A 17924-nucleotide genomic window follows, 5' to 3' on the forward strand; every position below is an offset into this window, starting at 1 on the left:
TAAATATACAGTGTATGAAAGATGCACACCCAACTTCAAACAGCTTGGTGTACAGAGGAGGAAAAATAATCTAACCTGTTATTCATTCCCAGCAATCTTTAAGCTTAAATATTTTGCAATGTACAACATCGTTTCAATGACAGTAAGAGATTAACCAAATTTTATAACTGCCCTGCTTTCCTCCCCTCATACCTCTTGGAATTGGGGGGTCTGGGGTGGGGGAAACAAGGTCAGAAAACAAATGAAAATAAAATCTGTATTTTTCACCCCTTTTCTGCATTTGAAAAAGAAAAACGAGGCAGATAAATCTGTATAATACTAAACCAAATCTCTTTAATTCCAGTCAGCTTTTATCACTCAGTCACTGAGTCTGTGTGTGGAAAAATTCATGCTAATTCCCCCTAGCAACAGCCTCAGCCTATCAGAGACTTTATGTACCATGCAGCTGCCAGCCAGAGAGAATAACTCTAAGTAGGTCAGGCCTGTATTTCTAAAAATGCTACGGTCTACTAACCCCACTGTCCCGTCTGTCTGCCCTGCCCCATAATAACCTCAATTGCTTGGTGACACAATGACATACTACCCTGTTAGAGTGCAATCACATCATGCTACATTATTCTGCTGCGAGCATGACTGCTGGGTGAAGGACCCTCGGAGGGGCAGCATTAATCAGGCAGCCATTCATGTCCACCAGCACTTCACTCTCGAAATGGGGACTGCATTAATGACCAGCTGTTTGAACTAACACAAACAAAATAATGTCTTTCACCCCGTTGGGTGCACAGAATACCCTATTCTGATCTGGCAGGTTCCGCTTCTTGACTAAATCGAAGATGTAAATTAAACGGGCTCAGACAATGTCAGCTTTGGCAACCTCAAAGTAAGTATATTTAAATTATATTACATGTGATTCAAAAGCTGTTGATTTAATATACACAGCTTTCTCTGCCTACAATTTTCCCTAATCCACATTAAAAGGGGAAATGCATACATGGCTAACCCAATACATATACACATATCACCCAGGAAGCCAAATGCACAGAGCTGAACTGAAATTGACTTCTCTCGGGCAGAGAAACAAAACAGATCAGGAGTAATTGTGCGGCGTGAACACAAATACAAATACAAAATGAATGCTGTGGAGGAGCACTGAAAACAAATAAGAGTAAACATTCTAGCCTACCAACCAATCAGCTCCTCCCACCATCTCTTTGAGGGAGGCTGGAGTTGCACCAAATCTCTAAGCACAAGAGACAAGGAAGGGAAGTGAACGTGGCCTTCAAATCTCAACCACGGTGGTGCCCTTCTCACAGGGTTACTAACAGACCGCTGTTTGGCTTCAAGACAACCAAGGCTCCTTCAAGGTTTAAACTGGGGATCGGAACAAAAATCAGAACCCCACAGACATTTTACAGTTCTTAAATGGGAATTTTAGGATTTAACTGACCATATTTATTTGAATGTCACTTTTGACTCCTTTCCAATTTAGTGCACAAAAACAAACAAAAATTATGTGCGAATGAAGAGAGAGAAAATTGGCCGTGCTGTCTGGGGCTATTTGGGGAAATGTCTTCTACTGATGGGGCTTGCACTAATATTTTCTTGCACGATTAATCTGCATTTTTAAGGATTCACAGTTTCATTTAATGAACACACCCTCCCCCAACAAATCAAATTTTCAGCCTTCAATTATGCAAAATCCATCAGTATTTGATTTACAAACATAGAAAATTCCTTAATCCATATGCCCTTGTTTGAACTGGGTTTGATAACTTAGTTATGACTATCTTCTTCACTTTGTGGCACACATCACATAGTTATTCTTGGAGAGATACAGTCACTGACGCAACCATGAACCGCTAATTACAAGCTGCTGACATTCTGCTTGTCTCTGCAGCTTTGAAGTTCTAAGTCTGTTTTTCTCTATTCTGAGCTTGCTAAGTTTCATTCTCTTCTCCTCAAGCTCCCCACCCCTCATTATTCCCTCCTTCCTTCTTTCTACTGTAAGCCTTTCTGGATCCACCCTAGGACCACCTGGAGAAAGCTGTTAAGAGTGATCGATTTCTCCAACTTGCTTTCTTTCCATTCCCTCCCTGCTCCCATGCACACAGATCTACAGTTTGGAAGTACAGTAATAAGATCCCCACCCAGCCCCACCCACAGGAATGCATCAACAGCTGGCCAAACATAATCTAACACACAGAGCTGCCTTTGTAGAAATAGTAACAAACAGTGGAAGGGCCAGACAAGCGTCCCAGCAGAGCTCCCCATGACAACTGCTCCTCATCTCCAGGTCTGAGCTGATTCCACTGAGCTGGTGCTGGAGCACCACGGCTCACTTATCTGAATCCAGCCTCAGTACCTCCGCCAACCTTACTGGGGCTATTCCAAGGGTGCTGGCCTCTCCATACAGCAAGTTAGATGCATGCTTTCTCTTTACTATGGCCACGCTCTGCCACATGGCACACACCCTTTGAAATGCACCACCATAAACTCCCAAACCTCAGGAACAGCATCTGCACCTGTACCTAACCATCTAGTGCGAGCCGGTAGGACCACCTCTCCTCCTTAGAAAAAAATTTCTTTTTTAAATTATAGGCTGATCCTGGAATTCTAAAACATGTAAATATAACATTGCATTCATCTCTATTGAACAATGAGCATCTGAAGCCTGTGGTAACCAGCTGGTCTCAAAGTCATCTGGGATACATTTATTTTGATTAAATCGATCAGATTTCTATTTACAGGATAGAATTTTTCACCATAGTGAATACAGCTGTGTTTACAGGGATTTGTAGGAGAAGAAAACAAAACCCCACAATCAGTCCTAGCAAAGCACAGAGCACTCAGAACATCAAGGAGTTAAAGCTGAGGGGCTTGCTTTCACATTAACAAGAAAATGTTGCATGCAGCTGCTTTGGCCATGCGCTCTAGCTAGTCAGGAAATGAGAGTTGAGCTGAAGCTGAAAATACAAGCAGCAATCACGCCTGATCCAGCAAAGTGACAGATTTCCTGTGTAAAATGGTCAGAAATCTCTTTTTGTCATGTCTCTACATGCATGCACATGCATTTAAATCCATGCTGCAAGGCTGCTATTTTCTCTGGGGACAATGGTACAGTCACCTAGCCCATCAGTTTCTCCATTGACAGCGTCGGGTACATCCAGACTACAATTTACAGGTCCTTCATCCATGTACTGGGTTATATATTATGCCATCCTCTCTAGAATGAGAATGCAGAGCCAGCGGCAGACGATCAAACAGCATTCGGCAGCTCCTCTCTCTTTTCATCCGGTTCTCACTCTGCCTTTCTCCAACTCTGCCTCGTCAGGCAAATACATCAGATACCTGCTTGTATCCATCTTCAGCTCCACTCTCAGGTACAATGCCACATCTTGGCATGGGTTTATCCCCAAACTAAGCCCTGGGAGCAGCCTGAGACAGGTACCCACGGCATGGCTGTTCTGCTCTTGACTGGTGGAGGAGCGGTGGGCACTGGATGGATAGTATTCCTAACTCGCCCTTCCCCGGTTCTTGGCATCCTTTCTATCCATCCCACCCCGGCTCCTGTGTAGCTTCGCCCTGTCCACCAAGTCCCTTCCTCCAGATGCGAGGAGCCCTGGCCAGAGCTGCAGAAGCAGGTCCTTCGTGGCACCGCGCAGATCAGAAGTCAAGGTGGGAGGCGGCAGGTGCATCTCAGGTAACCGGGGAGGATGGCGTGCCCACGGCGATGCAGCCCTGGAGCTGGAAGCAAAGATGATCTGGCTTCAGAATTTAAAAAAAAAAAAAAAAAAGGAAAAAATAAAAGAAAAAGAAACACAAAACAGCGCAGCTCGGTTCCTGTGGGGGTGGGGGAAAAAAAACAGAAACCATAAAAAAGCAAGAGTTAAAATCAAATTTAAAAAAAAAAAAGGGAAAAAATATTAAAAAAAAAAAAAAAAAGGAAAAAAGAAAAGAAAAAGAAACACAAAACAGCGCAGCTCGGTTCCTGTGGGGGTGGGGGAAAAAAAACAGAAACCATAAAAAAGCAAGAGTTAAAATCAAATTTAAAAAAAAAAAAGGGAATACATAGATCAGAGTACTTCATGAGACTTTTATTTCTGATGTTTCTCGGTTTATTGGCCTCCCCGCCCCCTCCAAAATCTCTTCTGTCCCTGAACGCCACTGGCCATGAGTGCCGAGTCACAAAGGCTCTTGCTCCAAAGTGCTGCAGACCCAGCATCACATGAGGAACCACATGACAACTGGAGTCGGCTGCTGATGTGGTCAACTATTTCTCAGAGGCAGGGGGGAGTAGGAAGGAGACAAATCTCAAGTGAGACGTGCTCCTCTCACGCTGCCAGGAAGAAATTTCCTTAAAAGAACAATGAGAAGACTGCACCTCTGAAGAAATGCCTGTGAATGCATATATACTTTTATTTATGCACACTTACACAGACTAAAGAGATCATGGATCCTTGAAGACATTTTGAGGATGCTGTACCGCAGACACTAGCTGGATGGCAGCAATATTATTTCTAGTTTGTATTAGTCAAAGCTGATTCCACTTAAGTGGATTCCTGAAAAGCACACACCATGTCTTCATAGCATGATCAGGCTTGGAAAACCAATTCTATTATCTCTCCCTGCAATCTGTATCTGAACCTGCATTCGGAATAATTTATTTTTAGACTAATAAGATGCTTGGCAAGACTGCTCCTTTCTTCCGTGAGTGGCGCAGGCAATATTCACCCAAGTGGGAAAAGCTTGTCCCTTTGTAGGCAGACGAGATGGTTTTCGTCATTTTCAAAAAATGCAATTTCTCATTTAAAGGCATACAAACACATAACAATAAAGGTCTCCTGCAAGTAATCATTAAAAACAAGTGAAATGTTTCTGCTTCATTGAACTGACATGCCTCTTATTTGCAGTTTGGCATCTCTTGCTGGCAAATGGTGGTGATATTTTTCTAACACTATTCAAGGCTGCAGCCAGAGCCCTTAAGCCACACAGATATTGCTACTTCTCAGCAGGGTGAGAGCAAACAAATGCTTTCTGGAGCACCTCTCTGCAGAGTACGTGTCAGGTACGTTTTAACTAGTTACATTAAGGCATACTGTAGGAGAGAGATGGCCTCAGGGTCTTGTAGATTCTGGCACTCACCCTGGAATTTTAAAAGTTGCTTCTTTGAAACATTCTGCCCATGATGTGAGAGGGATGACTTTTTAGAATCGATCATGCCAGCTAACTGGAACCAGAGAATCGTTACACAGGATGTCAAGACTTGTCTACAACTCTTCTTATTTGACTGTAGATATCAAAGTAAGCAGCCATTAATTTGGTCCAGATGCACTTAACAGCCTCCATTTGTGTGATCGTGTCAGGGACTGACCATCCTAGACAGTGGGGACCCAGTGGTGAGCAAGATGGGCCTGGGCTCCGCCATCGTGGAGCCAACAGTCTAGTAACCACACATCTCTTTTCCATCGAAGACAACCTTTTCTCAGTTTAGATACTCCAAAATTATCCAGGAAGAAACCTAGGAGTCGGTTTTTTACTATTCCCTTGCCATCACCCTCTACGAACTCCCAAGTCCCATGGATTCTTTCCTTACAAACTACCCTTTAAGATTCCCTCTCCAGTCCCCATTTCTAGAGTCCAAGTTTAGGAACTTCTTCCTCACACTCAACAATCTTCTCTCTGGTCTCTCTCTCTTTGTTCCAGTCCGTTTGGCAGCCTGTCCCCAAACTAATCCCGCTAAACCATCATGTTCATGATGTTCAGAGGCCCTGTCCAGATGGTCTAGACAACACTTTATTCAACACTGAGGATGGCCCGTTATTTTTTCACATTCGTATACGGCCAGTAAAGACATAGTATTATCTGCTTGTACTTTAACTATTTAAATAGAATGGTTTCTTCCTCATCCTCCGAGTACATCATCGAGTCAAAAAATAAATAAATAAATCCAGCTTTTGTTAATAACTAGGCATAAAGCACTATAAGGGAAACAAAGACACATGAGGCACTTTCCCTGCCCTCAGAGAATGTATAATCTATGGAATCTGTGCCACTCTTTCTATTGGCACTAACCATTTACTACCTTGAATTGCTAGCTATCTTTTCAAGTTTTATTCCTATAAAAATAACAAATACATCTAAATCTGCCTACTAAATGAGCATCAGATAAGTCATGCCATAGAAGGGCTAGGAAGGAAAAGATTCCTTGTATGGAAATGCCAGGAATGTGCCCAAAGAACCCTGGGATTTTCAAATTTGCAGCTATTCACAAATGTCTGGACAGGGTAGAAGGTGGGGTTTGGGTCACAAAATGATAGCAACGGCAACAATGAAACGCTAGCACTTATCATGTGCTAGGGTCTCTTCTAAGTATTTACAACCACGAACCCACTTAATCTTAACAATCTTATATAGGAAGTATTGCTTTTATAAGCTCTTGTCAATGATATAGAACAGAAGCACAAAAGAGAGATTGAATAAGTTGCCCGAGACCATGCAGCAAATAAATGGTAAAGCACTTCTGGCCCCTGAGCACACCTTCTTAGCCACCATGCTGTACCACCTTGGAGTTGGAAAACCAGCTAGAGGGACACCAGACTGAGGAGAATACCTAACTATGCTTGAAAGTGGGTGAAGGGATCAATTTGGTTTAAGTAGGGTATTCATTTTGTAGAAGTGGAACTAGATTGAGGAGAGCCACATTGTAAGGCTAAGGCATTTTACCCTTATCAATAAGCCATGGGAACAACCAAATTTTAGAATAATGAGTCCGGTAGCCATGGCTAAGATGGATGAGGGAGGAAGGAGACTGGATATAAGGAGAGTAATAAAGAGACTCCTGCAATAGCCTGACTATAAGCGGATGGTGCCTGAACTCCGGTAGTGGCAGAAGAAAAATTGGTATGGATTCTGGAGGCTTTATAAAGAAAGAAATGACATTACTGAAGTACTCTTGGGGAATGGGGGAGAATGATAATCGTCAAGTTGAATGCATATATTTTTTACCTGGGTAAATAAAAAAAGCAGTTCCTTGAGCTTCATTGTGTCATTAGTCTTTGTTTCCCCAGTAGCTAGCACAATACTTGATACATTTTTTTAAAAATGATGAATGAATAAATGATAGTAATAGAAGTAGGAATGGGAAAATTAAGAGCAATGCTATATACAAGAAAAAACTCTACAGAGAATTTGGTATTTCATAAGCTATCCAAAGGGAAAGGTCCAACATGAAATTATATACATAGAAACAGAATTCATTTTCTCTTTCTACCTTTGGCCCAGATTTTTGACGATATCTGCTTTCTTCCACCACACACCTCAGGTGCTACTTTTCAGGCCTATTTAGGTCATGTGATTCTTGCTCCCCCCAATTCCAGCCACTTCACTCTGTGCCCACCACCTGCAGACCCAACTCATCCAGGTCTAGCTCCTAATCCAAACACTGCACTTACCAAGGCAATAAAATAAGTGTGCTAACATACTTCACCTTTCTTTTAATTTTTATATGTAGCAAAGGGAGAAACCACAGCCTTCTCTCATGATCTTAGCTAACCAGAATGCTAAATTAACAAATGTACCTCATTTCTTAGGCAGTTAATGAAGGTTAATATGACATACTGCCTCTGGCTCTGGAAGTAAAAAGGGGTGTTATTGCTTCATATTATAGCTTGGAAAAAAAGTGTTAATAATCTTTCTCATCAGCAATAAAGAATTGGGCTTTTAATACCCAGATATATTTTAGTAGAAGGCTAGTATATCATCTCTAAGTGAAGTTCAAGAGCAATGTTAGATAACTAGGGCATTTCAAGAGGCTGCTTATACTAGAGACCAAAAAGAAAAAAAAGAAGAAAAAAAAAAAAGAAAAGAAAAGAAAAAGGAAGAAAAAGAAAGAAAGAAAAGGAAAAGAAAAAAATACAGCCAGAACCAAATTTATTCCTGCATTCTTGAAGGGGAAAATCTATGTAAATTTATGTAGGGGATATTTTTCTTTATATTGTTTTAGATCAATTTTAATAAGTTATATCTAAATATTAAGAGGAAAACTTGGATCTTACAAATAAGTCATTTTGAGTAAACAGGTGTTATGTGAGCAAGGTCATTGTTTTATTCAGTTACACTCACCCAGATGTATTTTGTGGACCTGCAAATGCAAGACAGTGTGTTAAGCATTATAGGAGGAGGATAAAATGAATGAGGCACTGTCGAGGAGCCTGAAGAGTTTATGATACTCTTATCTGGGAAGATGCTCCCCTTACTTTGACAAAGGGGACCTAGTGCTTTTGATGACAGTAAAGAATAGCAGAGGTTAGTAGAAAAAAAAAAATGGATGTGGCTTCTGGAAAGGAAGTCAACCCATCTAGGCCACTTTGAGATATCACCATAAAAGAAATAGCTTAGATGATATGAATATTCAGTGGGTATGACTCTTAAGTCCCTTAAGTAAAGAAGAATCCTATGCTTTATCTTTGGAATCCTGGGAATTATTAATAATGTGATGATAGTGTAGAAAAAGAGTCTAGAGGCTTATTTTGTAGGCTGCTAGAAGACTTAAAACTGCATGCCATATTTTCTAACTCCCCCAAAATGGATACTGAATTAAGATTAGCTCTTCACAAAGCTGACTGACAAAGTGACTAATTGCTAGCTGCTGGCAGAGTACTGATTTCCCCTCTTTTTGTTACCCAATATTATTACCCTGGTCCAATTTACAGGGGCCAAATGACAATTTTAAGGTGGAAGGACTGTGTTTGTTCACCTGTGAGTGGTTTGACCTTAGCCTTTGCAGAGCGCTGTCAGGAAGTCAGTTTTTCCATGCTCTTTACAGTAAACAAAGACAGTGTGGCTGGGCTCCAAATGTTACCGAAGGTCAGGGACCAAACAGCCGCAAAGACAAAGACAGCTTCCAGAAATTGAAACACAAAATAGATGTGCGCACCATCAACATTCCAGACTGTGGTCCTGTCCATAATCAGTGTTTGGTTCAAACAATGTGACACATACCCAGCATCAATGCATAATAGAAATAGAATCATAAAACTCCGGGTGCTGGAAAGCACCTTAAAGGTCATGTGGTCCCCTGCTCTTCTGAGTTGTGAATGCTGCCCTTTAAAATATCTCCTCCATGCAACCATCCAGGCCCCAATGGGACACCTCCAGTGACTGAAAATGCAGTGCCCTGGGAGGGAGACAGGCCATTCCATCTTTTTAACGCAATAGCTTGATTATTTAAAAGCCCTGAGTCAAGGAACTGATTCCATGGCAGTGGAAGCCTCGCTGAAGTTTCTGTTTCTTGACTCTCAATTTAGAAGTTTGAGAGCTCAAATCTAGTGTGTTTTCCATATACTGGTCCTTAAGTTATTAGAGGGAATTGATCACCACCCACTCAGATTTTTCTTCTCTACATGAAATATTTGCACTTCTTCAGCCACTGACTACGCTGTGACTTTTACTATATTCACGTTCCAATTCCCAGCCTATAAATACATTCCAGATTATCAGTCACTTTCTGACTGACGTGTCAAACAAAACAGAACACATGGTCCTACAATTTGGGCACAGAAAGCCTACAGCACTATTGCCTCCTTCATTCCATTCTAAGAGTCCAGATTTCAATTAGTGCAACATAATCTGCCTTTGCTTTCCTAACGGGCACATTACATTGGTGACTCATTGGGCTCACCTGTGCCTCTGTTCACACATTCCACCTGAATCACATTGCTGCCATCATCGGATAGTGACTTTGTGTAATTATTTGACTGTTTTTGTCTTGTTTTTGGTTATGACAAATGATTGGATTCTATGGTATTTAAAACATAAATAAAAAGGAAAAGAGTAGTAAACTGTCCTTGAAGGAAGCGTCACGTACAGCTGACCGTTGAACAACATGGGGGTTAGGGTGCAAGCTCTCTATGCGGTTCAAAAAGTACTTATAACTTTTTGACTCCTCAGAAACTTAAGTACAGTCAGCCCTTCATGCCTACAGGTTTTGCATCTGCAGTTGCAACAAACCACAGAGCAAAAACAATATTTTCGATCTATGGTTAGGAATCTGTGGGTGAAGAGGACCAACTGTACCTACTGTCCACTGTTGACCCGAAGCCTAACATAAATTGTCAATTAACACATTTTGTTTGTTATATGTATTATAGACTGTATTCTTACAATACAGTAAGCTAAAGAACATGTTATTAAGAAAATCATTAGAAAGGAAACATTTACTGTATTTGTTGAAAAAAATCCATGTACAAGTGGACCTCCATACAGTTCAAACCTATGTTGTTGAAGGGTCAGCTGTATTTGTAAAAATACATCTCACTTTCATGGGAATACATAATACCCAAGAGTGCATGAATTCTTAGAAAGCAATGAATCCACTTCTGTTTTTCCTATATCACAGCAGCACTGCATGGATTACATAAAATGGCCTGGCCTAGTAGGAAGACTACTGGACTGGAAGTCAAAAGCTCTGGGTTCTAAGACCCATTTTGTCACAAACTATCTGTTTGCTATATGACTATAGGTGATCAGTTTATCTTTTTTCAAGCTTCAGTTTCTTCAGGGACAAAGTGAGAACCTTAATGATATGCATCCAGAGCTGCATAGCATTCGAGCAATTTGTTTATGTGGAATTTTAATTAAATTTCTAAAATCGATTCTTTAATATAATGGCATAAAAAACAGCTAGTTTTTAAAAGACTATAATTGAACTTAGATAAATTACATTAAATGGTCTCAAAGCAAGTGAATGACACATTCAAGAATCAAAAAGTTCATATGCCCAGAGTTGTTTTTAAAAGAATATGCCAATTAGGTAAATGAGGTAAGTCCCACTGGGGGCCCTGGAATCTTTACCCTCTGATGAAATAACGGTTTTGAATAGGTGAACCCAATTACTGAGATTCTTGGGGTAAGGAATGAAATAAATGTCATAATTTGATATCATCACTTTCCCATAATCCAAATGTCTTCTTAAAACATCTTTAATTAACTATACAGAGGGAACCTTTAGGTTGAAAAGATCTAGTTTCGTTCACATTTTTAACTAGAGCCATGACAACAGAGTTGGTTCATGTCAATCAACAGTTCTCACAATGGGAATACTATTCACATTCTTAGGTAGAGTGGAGGGGATGATGGCATATGGTCATAACAGAACACTAGCTCATCTTGAGATCTTGCATTAGAGTAAAATTAATTCGGTGATGAGATTCTAAGACACATCTAACCATCCTAACATTAAGCTAAAAGAGCACAATAGTTGATCTTTTCGCTAAGTGTGTTATTACACTATGCAATTTTTCTTAGATCAAAAGAGCTAAAAATAAAAACTGGAAAGGTGGGCTTGATTTTCTCAAAATCAGAGCCCAGTTTTGGCCCAGCCTTTCTCTGTGCATGCCCTTCACAGTTCTAGCCTCAGCATTATCCTCTGCAAAACAAGGAAGGCTCTACATGTACAGCCTCTGATACTCTGCTTCTATGTCAGAAGCTTTTTTGGCTTTTTTAAGATCCTCTGTTTTCAACATGTAAACTACACTAACTGTCTATATCCACAAGTCATACTGTCTCCTAATTTATCTCATATTTAGAAGCCTCATTGCAGATCCCCTAGTGCAAAATATTGTTTCAGTCTGAAATCACTGTCTGGGAATCAGGCAGAGAGTTCTCAAGCTAAGGATCCTGAACAAGAAGCCACAGCTATGCAAAGCATCTGTAGTTCATACATAGGCAGCACTGGGGAAATGGACTGGTGCTTTTTGGTATTTGCAAATTATACCTAGGTAGCAAATTGATACATAATTAACTGCCTAATGATATTTAATATGTACAAAAATTGTAAACATTAGCTTATTGTCACCAGTATAATACTCTAAAATGCAATTAGCACAAATGACCATATCTCCATTCAAGTAGGGAGGCAGACTTTTAGAGAAAACTTAAAAATAATTAAAATGCCTTATTTAAGATGCCTTGTGAATACAGATATACCATTAGCTGCTAAAGCAGTGAAGTTTTCTCAAGCAATACAAGAGGTGGGCATACATATGCCCAGGACTTTCGGTTAGATTGAGCATCTCTTTGGAGCATGTCCCCACCCCTGCATTTGATGAAGTTTTCTACAGGTCCCCCAAGATCAGTGTTATAGTGTTATTGTATCTACAGGAATGTAAAGATATGGAAGGGAAGAAAAGAATGCGACAATCTGAAAGACAAGAGATGTTTATTTTTTCCACCATTTGCCTGAATGCATGGTTCATGTAAAATCATTCCATAATGTCAAAAACTCAATTATGCTTTTTTTAAAAAATTGAGAAACATGATAGAGATTCTGTGTGATTTTTTTAAAGTGAACTAAGGCTCAATGATGGGCTTTTCTTTATGAAAATAATTTAGTTTACATTAAATACTGGATCTTGACATACTCCCTCTCAACTCCCATATACACACATTTATATGTAGATAAATATTGCATATAAATTTTATTAAGAATGAAAGTTATATAATTTATGTAATTATCCAAGTACATGAAATTATACAAATATATAGAAGAGATATTGTCAGCAAAGGTTATTCATCTAAATTTAATAGAGTTGGCTTTAACTTTTGACACTCTATATTCAAGAGACAAAGATTTGTTAAAGGGCATTCAAATGATTTTTTTTTTGCAGAATCTAAAAAATTTTAAATAATTATTCAAAAAAGTTGATATATTGACATAAGCATAGCACCTCTTAGTATGACTACTGTGAAAGACAAGCTTTTATTTGTATGGATATATTAAACAGATAAAGATGATATTATTCTGAAATTACTGAGGCTATATAACAAGACATATCTATCAGTAAGATGATCAGATGTAGTAAATATTGTGAAGCCTTGGGAAAAGAATAATACTAATAATATTGAACACTTAATTATTACTTACCACATGCTACACACTGCTCCAAGTGCTCCACATTTAATCCTCGCAAAGAAACCTATGAGTTAGGTACTATTCTTATCCTCATTTTACAGATGAGGAAACTGAGGCAACAGAAACTTGTTAAGTAACTTAACCAAGGCCACACAGCAAACAGGTTGGGGAGCAAAGCTGCAAATTCAGGCAGTTGAGCTCCCAAGTTCCTGCACCAGAGTCCATTAGTCTGCCTTTTATTTCTTCTTTCTTCCTCCCCTCTCTCACCTGACCCCAAAACTCCCAATACAAATCCAGGGCAGATCTCCCTCTTGGTCTACCCAGCTGTTCACGTTATTACGAAAATAACAGACAGCAAAATGCAAGAAAGAAAATATAACATTTCTAATGACATGTTTATACTAGTGTGAACTATTCAAACAACATCCTATAGAGTTTTGAAGAAAATTAAAGCAAGGCACAAAAGTTGACAAGTTTGCTGGTACCACAGAGACAGTGACTAAAAAAATATGTAAATGTATAAATCAACATGTGAAGCTAAGACATGGCTGGGAGCAATCGAGAGCCACCTAGAAGAGGCTACATAAGGAAAAGGCGAGGCAGATAAACCCAATCAAATCTTCATACTGATGACAGAGAGTGTACATTAAGCACCCATGATACAGAACCAGGCTTTCTTGAGGAATTTTAGAAACATTTTATCTAATTTTTATAACTCTGCATAGCCCCTATGATTATTTTCATTTTACAGATGAGGAAACTGAGCCCCACAGAGATTAAGTAACTTCCTGAAGATCAAAAAGCTAATGACTGAGGCAAGATTCACATCTTGCTCTATTTGACTCTAAAGCTTGTGCTTGTGAGATTATAGTCATAGTACAATAGGTCAAGTTCAAAGCATCATCTAAATGAAAAAAGATCAGTAGGGAGGTCTAGGTATACAGGGTCAAAACCCAGGCATCTGTGTCATTAAGAATGGCACTATAAAGCAGCTTTGGGATCATGGGATCACAGATCAGTGGCTATTTGTTCTTTAGTTTTGGGCATCAGTCCTGTGCCCCTGAAAGTAAATGCCATCTCTGATTTGAATCAGAGTTGCCTGGATCGTTTCAGAGCCAAACAAATGAAATTAGCTGCTGCAAAGTCTTTTGGGAATTAATCAGGATGTAAGTAAACATATAACTTTATAGCATGAGCCCTGATAAAGTCTGAAAACAAGGGAACTTGGAGTATCTATGGGAAATGACCAAGATGTAAATGAGAAGCTAAACAAACAGCGACAAACTAAGAATAGAGCCACATCTGTGATGGACTAAGTACGATGGGCCACAGACAAAAAGATGGTGAATTCTAGATAATAAGAAATGTTGATGAGATGGAAGAACCACCTGTTTTATGTAAAGCTCCAAATAACCAGATCACAGTGGACAGCCACTCAAGTAATGCCTTCATAAAACAGAGTATTATTGAGAATAACTCAATTCACAGGGAGCTTAAGGCGGCCAGTACTAGATAGCCTGTCAGGGGAAACAGAACAATAATTACAGAAAAGAATCATATCCTCGGAAAAACAAAAATTAATCAAACTAAGTTTGTAAAGTGTATCCTACAGACACATTGTCTGGACTCATGCTCTCAAAAATACTGTTTTTGATTTTATGCCAATTTATCTAGCTAATTTAATGGTTTTGTCCTGTTACTTCTACAATGAATATACTCTGTGACTCATAACATTTTAGAACCTTTCTAGTTTCTTAAAGAAGCCTCAGAAGTTCATAATCACAAAGGTGGATTATTTCCCCAAAATTAAACAAAGATGTAATAGTTTCTGTGTCTGTTGTAGAAAAATCAACCTATAGTAATCACATTTAGAAATTCAAGTAACTGCAATCAACTTGAGGTCATTATTGATCAAACACAAATAGATGATAAGCAAATTTTATTGAATAGCATTGAGATTAAATTGAAACACTATCATGCAATAACATTTTAAAAAATTAAATTTTAGAAGTTTTGGATATATAGAAAAATGGAAAAGATATTAGTTTTCAGTATCCCCTATTATTAACATCTTACATTTGTTACAATAACTGATGCAGTATTATTAACTAAAGTTCATACTTTACTCTAATTTCCTTAATTTTTACCTAATGTCTTTTTTCTGTTCCAGAATCCCACCCAGGAGACCCATTACATTTATTTGTCATGTGGTTTTAGGTGCCTCTTAGATATGAGTTTCTCAGAATTTCCTCATTTTTGATGATGTTGACAGTTTGAAGAGTACTGCTCAGGTATTGTGTAGAATGTCCTTCAGTTTTGGTTGGTCTGATGTTTTCCTTACGATTTGATCAGAGTTATGGGTTTGGGGAGGGAAGCCACAGAAATGAAGTGCCATTGCCACTCATCACATTATATTCACATTATATTACAGGGTACCAATCATAACCTGCCTAATGCTGCTGCTGTGAACCTTGATCACCTGGCTGTGTGGTAGTGCTTGACACGTTTCTCCACTGTAAAGTTACTCTTCCTCCCTCAACTCCCACTCAATTCTCCACACTGTGCTCTTTGGAAGGAAGTCACTATGTGCAGTCCACACTAAGGAATGGGAAGTTATGTCCTACCTACTTGTGGGCAGAATATCTACATAAATTATTTGGAATTCTTCTTCAGGGGAAAATTGTCACTTTTCCCTCGTTTACTTATTTATTTTTTTTCAATACAAGTGTAGAACTCATGGATATTTATATTTTGGGCTATAATGCAATACTAAAACAATAAAGAAATTTTGAAAAGAGATTTATTCAAATCCATGGGCTAAAATGGGCCTGCACCTTTGGTCTCCTGGCTGAGCAAAGAAATTGGTAGAACAAAGAACTTGGATGTTACGTTCACCCTGAAGACGAAGATGCTAAGGATCATCAGAAAAACATTTATTTCTGTTCTAAATTACAGAGAAAATTGGGACATACCCCTTCATTCCAGAGGACTTTCCCTTTTATTTTTGTTATAGCCAGGACAAAATTCAAATTCAACTGTCAGTGGCTTCAAAGTTAAGCACGACTTAATTACTGAAATTCTTAAGGTAGATGCTGGGTCAGTATCTCACTTTTTTAAAAACAGCTTTGATAATGTAAGTAGGTATCACACTAACTGATATGTAGACTACATATATTTCAAGTGTAATTGTGAAAAATATTTGCCTTTTAAAAATTGTTTATAAGATAGTGGAATACTTGGACTTACAGGACTATACTTGGGAGTTATGGGAATATACTATATATTTTAGGTTCTTACTACATATCATGCATTAGTGCAAAGGAACTTTAGACATAAAATGCATTACAAGACTCCATAATAAAGAAAAGGTACATGAAAGCAATGGGATGGAAGAGTACAGAAAACAGTAAAGAGTGAAAGAAAATAAAGACAATAGATTTTATTAATTCGTTCAACAAATATTTACACAGCTATCAGTCAGTCAGTAACCGTGATAAAGTCAGGGTATATTATGCCGAGTAAAAACAGCTACAGATTTTGCTCTCATGTAGTCTATTAGAAAGATAGACATTAATCAAATAATAGCACTACTGAAACTTATGCAGGGAAGGGATAACTCAGCAGGCTTGGCAGCTCGTGTTCTTCATGTTCCTAAAATTTTCAGGAGATGGATGACCTATGAATCCCTGGAATATCCCACCAGGCACGTGTCTTTGTATGCCTGAGACCTTGAGTCACACCAGAGAGTTTATGCTAACAATGAGATTTATGGTGCACACCTATTTATACCTGAGGCTTTGGACCACACTCTATTAATTTGACCTCTACAGGGATGGAGACCTAGTAGCTAAGGTGCTACATGCTTAGATGACTAACCCCAAATTAAAAACCCTAGATATCAAGGTTCATATTAGCTTCCTTTGGTGGGAACACTTCATATATATTGTCACACACCTTAATGCTGGGAGAATTAAGGGCAGTACATGCGACTCCAATGGAAGAAGACAACTGAAAGCTCAAGCCTGGTCTCTCTGGGACTCCACCTATGCACCTTTTCCCTTTACTGAATTTAATCAGCATCCTTTGACTGTAATAAACTGTAAAATAACAGTTTTCTTGAGTCCTGTGAGTTCTTCTGGCAAATCGTTGAGCCTGAGGGTGATCTTGGAGACCCCCAACAGTAAACTACAATGCAAATTTGAGGCATATACTATAAAAGAGAAGAATATCATTTATGGCAGTTAACTGAAGTAAACTAAAAAAAAATTCTGAAGAAGTGATGTTTGAGCTGAGATCTCACAGATGCATAAGAATTATTAGTAAATGGGGCAGGCATGGGAGAGCTTTCCAGATGGAGAAGTGCATATGCAAAAGTGTCTGCTGGGGAAAACTGAGTGTATTTAAGCAGCTGAAAATGGACAGTGTGGCTGGAGCACATAGAGAAGCAGGAAGCAGGATGGATGAGGGACTGGAGAGTCCTCAGAGGCTGGGACTGGTAGACCAGGAGAAGGATTTTGATCACCATCCTAAGATTAATGGGAAGCCATGGAAAGGTTTGAAGCAAAGGGGGATGATCATGTTGACCTTTTGAAACGAGAATTCTGGCAATAGGGTAAAAGATTTACTGGGGGTGATGAGTACACTGAGTGAACAAAAGGGCAACTTTTTTATTGTACTTGAGATGAGAGATGATGGTATCTGTAGCTAGGGTTGGAAATGTTGAGGAACGGAAGCTTTTAATAGAAATTTAGTGGGTCAAGTTGACAGGGCTTGATGATAAAGTCAAAATGAGAGAAAAGAAGAATCATGGGAGTGGGATCTACTTTCCTGGCTCGTACAAATGGCTAGATAATTGAGCTACTCATTGAGCTGGACACACTAGGAGTGATTAGACTTTTTTTTCCGGGGAATAAAGCACCAGAATACTAAGCATGGATCTTGGATACACTGACTTCGATGTGTCTTTGGAGCTGAAACTAAATACTTACGTAGGTAGATAATATAAATTCAGATT

The 17924-nt window shown here is 39.1% G+C and overlaps 1 long non-coding RNA gene across 3 annotated transcripts in view; it reads right to left on the minus strand.

Annotated features, from left to right (window-relative positions):
* Window positions 1–865: 865 nt before the first annotated feature.
* Window positions 866–17924, minus strand: part of LOC102887488 — a 366742-nt gene continuing 349683 nt past the window's right edge. For 2 of the 3 annotated variants that reach the window (XR_003045540.1, XR_001516647.2), the window contains one exon: window positions 866–3744. This is a non-coding gene — a long non-coding RNA (uncharacterized LOC102887488). Of the gene's footprint in view, window positions 3745–3939; window positions 3989–17924 lie in introns of those variants that run through there. The other variant, XR_001516646.2, reaches the window with a different exon arrangement.

This window comes from Pteropus alecto, unplaced genomic scaffold (genome assembly GCF_000325575.1).
Source record: "Pteropus alecto unplaced genomic scaffold, ASM32557v1 scaffold121, whole genome shotgun sequence".
In the NCBI taxonomy this organism is placed as follows: Eukaryota; Metazoa; Chordata; class Mammalia; order Chiroptera; family Pteropodidae; genus Pteropus; species Pteropus alecto.